Raw genomic sequence first — 4,239 nt, 5'->3', positions numbered from 1 at the left:
GGACAGCGAGCATCGATCACGTGCGCCGGCGAAATGATTAGCCCCACAATAACCACCCCACCGCGGCGCCCCCAGCGAGTGACCATAAATTCAATTAACCGCGATCGCTGCACCGGGTGGGGGCTGCCTTCAACGACGACGACTCCGGACAATGTTGTCTGCCTTGGATGCCGAGGGCACCTTGGCCCAGCGGCGGCAGTGACCTTTGCGCGTGATGAGGAACAGACGGTCGCCGCCGTTGTTGATTGCACGGCCGATTGTGGAGATTGTGGACTGCCGACCGCCGCCGACATGCATCTCGGATAACGTGGAAGATAAAACGACAAACTTATCAAACCCCGGACATCGGTAACACGGTAACGGCGTGACAAGGACGTCCTCCACGGCACGGAAGAATGCCGAGATTTCCGAGGCGCTAAAAATGGTACGGTAAAACCACAATTTTCCGGGCGTTTTGTGGAGGGGCGTTGTACGTCCGAAATGCTTTTTCTATTGTCTAGAAGTGAAGTGGTCACATTCATTGAGATGCATCTTTTGTGTTGTATACAGGAGGGTTGTTCAAAAATTTCTGTGAATTTTGAATTGCCCCGTACTAAGTATATTCGATTTTTTTTGTGGCATTATGTTGCTAATCGCGTCACTCTCTTGTACCGAAAAGTTCGGCCATTTCGACAGTTGTTTTACTTGTGACATCGTCGATTTTTGTCTATTCCAAAAAATGGATGGCAAAGATTCTGTAACAATTTTATGGTGAATCTATTTTGGCACAAAGCAACATTTATCGGTGGTTCAAAAATTTCTCAGAGGCCCGAGAAGATGTTATGATGCCGAGATGTTTTTGCTTGCAGTTTTCTTCGATTGCAGGGGCGTGGTGCATTACGAGCTATTGCCACAGTGTAGAACGGTCAATGTGGAATATTACTTGCAAGTTATGCGCAATTTGCACAAAGCAATCTGTCACAAACGTCCGGATTCGTGGGAAAACCAAAACTGGCTTTGGCGGTCCTGCTTACACATCGTTGTTTCTGCGCGAATTTTCGGCCAAAACAACACACTAATGAGGCCAAAGCCATCGTATTCCCCAGATCTAGCCCCCTGTGATTTTTGCATGCTCCGGAAACTGAAGGGGGCCATGAAAGGACGACGGTACCCTACAATTTAGAAGATAAAGACGGCATCGAAGGAGGAGCTAAACAAGATCACAAAAAAGGGTTTTTGAAGTTCTACGAGGATTGGAAAAAACGCTGACACAAGTTTATAAAATTAACGGATTATAGGGAATACTTTGAAAGAAACAAATATTGAAGAATATACCAATATTTTGTGAAAAAAGACAATATTCCCAGAAGTTTTTGAAAAGCCCCTGTATTTAAGGGGAATCCCTACTTCGATGCTATTCTATTGACTCGAGAAACACTCGCTCTCTCGCTCAAGGCTCAGCAACTTCAAGCACGGGTAAACCCGAAAATTGTACACTCTGAATAAGCAGAGAAGAAGTTACACAGGTAAGGACGAGCCACTGGAGTTGGCCTTTTACTGCCTAGCTTTTCACACGCCCTAAAGTTACCTTTAAGCCTAAAGTACGAGCACACCGGTCAGGCGTGTTGTCGGGATCAGAACTTCCTCTTACCTGTACCAAATACATTCTTCCAGTCGTTTCAGTTGTTGTCGTTTGCAGATTTTGGATTGCCTCTAGATACTCCGCTACTGCTACTCCGGTCTCGCCGTCATTCGTCACGCGCCGCGTGCCGAAGGACCTTCAATGTTGCGCCAAAATCGATAAATTCCACCGCGAGTCCGCGACTAAACATTGCAACCAAAAGCGAAAAATCGATCGACTGTGTGTGTGTCTTCGGCGTGATGTCTCTCGCTTTTGCGGCCGCCGGTTTTATGCTTTTTGACCGAGAAGTCGCCAAACCGGCTAAGCTGATTCGAGAGGAACTTGCCTTGGATCTTCACATTCTTGCCCCCGGGGAGGCCCGTGTATTAGCCAGTTTCGGGAACGTCCACGGCACACGGCAGGTGCACTTTAAACTTCCCGAGCGCCCGTGAGGCACCTGCGGGTCACAGTCACGGGTCACAATAACAATGCTCTAATCTTTTACGCTGATCAAAATACGCAAGCGGACCTCAATGAGCCGATCACTTGTTGCTTCACATTTCTAGGCGCCTCGGAAGCCAAGCCACGGAATCCACAGACGGTGCGACCTGTTTCGGGTTCGAAAATTAATTATTCATATCCAGCCGAAAATGGTCCCGCTTTGTGAAAGTTCCCACGCACAACCACAGAGACGCACACACACATGCTAGCGCACGTTGGGTGACTGTTTAATTTTATGTGTCAGCGATCGAAACCTTTAAAGCGGGCACTTTCGCCTTCGTTGACGCCACCAGCTTTGGCCGTTCGCACATCCAGAGACCGTCCGGGATCAAAGCAACAACGGGTTGTTGTTGCGGACGTGGAATGCGCGCCCAAACAACACTCACTGGTGCCGCTGCCGGAAGTCCACAATCGGCTTGCGGAACGGACAGTCCATAGATCGATAAACGCCACGGTCTACACTTGGGTTCGACCACTTCAACAACAACTGCTCTGCTAGTGGGTCTGTTTGATGCCACAATCGAGTGGCGCAAATACGCAACACGCTGACGCGCTAACCACGCTTTCCACAACAACAACCTCGCTCACCGAATGTCGAAAAACGAATAAACCGGACGCACGCTTTTCTACTCCGTAGAGAAACTATTCTCTCCCTTTGCCGATCGCGAGACGATGCTTCTCAAACAGGCCTCACGGTTTCGCCGTTTGCGAGGCAGAGAGCGCGGTTGTTTCGTCCTCTTTGCACTAACGAAAGTGCACGCGGCGAGCAACGAACACATCCAACCAACGCAACCAGCAGCAGTGAGAGAGCCGCACTATGGGAAAAACACGATCATAAAATAATTTGAAAAGGTTAGGATTTTAGGTATAGTTTTCTAAAATAGATAGAATCTCGATAGATGGGCTCTTTTCTCACCTAAACATTCAGTATAAGAGTGTATCAAAAGTTTGTGCGATTTTAGATAATGATTTCGAACAACGATAGATCATCATCATCTAATACGAGGATCAATAATAATCATACAATACAATAAGATATTTATTATTTAGAGGTTCTATCATATTTCAAGCTTTCAATCAAAATAGATGCAAAGAAAGCAAACACGTTAAAAAAAGATTGTAGATTCTTCCCAAAAACCCAAAATGTCGCTGGCGCGTGCTTTCTCTGTTGCGTTGCTAGATGTTTATACGCATTGTTTACATCAGGGCATCATTGTTTTAATCATTGTGTGTTCCGAAACATTTGTCTCGGGGCACGGACTAAACAAAGCAACATATACACACAAGTACACCGTTTGTCATCGCTTGGAGAAGCGTGTCAGATTCGACTTAGGACAAATAAACGGACTGCAGTCATAGAAGCAAAACAAGTACAAATATATTTCATTGTACGATCAGGATCAAGTAGCACGATCAGCTGACCGGAGTGCGGCGGCAGGACTATCTGGTATGCTTCATTAGCGGATGTTACATTTCGTGCTTGAGACACTGGACACGTGGACACTTTGAGCGGAACCCTACAACAGTCGCGGACGTGGTTGCGTGGAGAGAGCGTTGTAAGGATCTTATGCATCGCTAGAATAGAAACAGTCTGGGCTGTGTATATATACACTGTATGACGCGAATGTCCTTGTCTTTGCTTCGGCAAGACATATACTAAAATTGGAACGATACAGAGAAGATTAGCATGGCCCCTGCGCAAGGATGACACGCAAAATCGTGAAGCGTTCCACATTTTTTGATTGCTAAACGATATTACAATACAAGCACGATGCATTTCACTAAAACTGGAGGAGGGCAACAACAACCTACTCTTTCACGAAAGCCACTGTGTGTTGATATTTTGACATCACATCCGCATTTGTTTTAATGTTGGAGTTTGTTTATGCATAAACAAGAACCACAAAAATTTGATCTAGCAATTCTTAATATCGTATTGACGTGTTCTATTGACTGATCCTTTGAAGATCGATGTTAATTTCAAGTATTTAAAATACGTGATATTTGAAATGTCTTTGGAAAGGTTCCTGAAAGCAGCGCGGTTAATGAAACCTACAAGTTCAATCAGCACTTGAATAAACAGATAAACAACTTGATCTTATTTCAGTGTGAAGACTGCTGCAAAAATGTGGAAATAA

General features: G+C 45.6%; 1 non-coding gene across 1 annotated transcript; it reads left to right on the top strand.

The window, feature by feature from the left end:
- Window positions 1–3,733: 3,733 nt before the first annotated feature.
- On the top strand, window positions 3,734–3,840 carry LOC128276142 (U6 spliceosomal RNA). Its single transcript, XR_008269355.1, has one exon. It is a non-coding gene; the product is annotated as a U6 spliceosomal RNA (small nuclear RNA).
- Window positions 3,841–4,239: the final 399 nt, after the last annotated feature.

This window comes from Anopheles cruzii, unplaced genomic scaffold (assembly GCF_943734635.1).
Source record: "Anopheles cruzii unplaced genomic scaffold, idAnoCruzAS_RS32_06 scaffold00615_ctg1, whole genome shotgun sequence".
In the NCBI taxonomy this organism is placed as follows: domain Eukaryota; kingdom Metazoa; phylum Arthropoda; class Insecta; order Diptera; family Culicidae; genus Anopheles; species Anopheles cruzii.
Note: the sequence above shows the minus strand (reverse complement) of the source record. Positions and strands in the feature narration are given on the sequence as shown.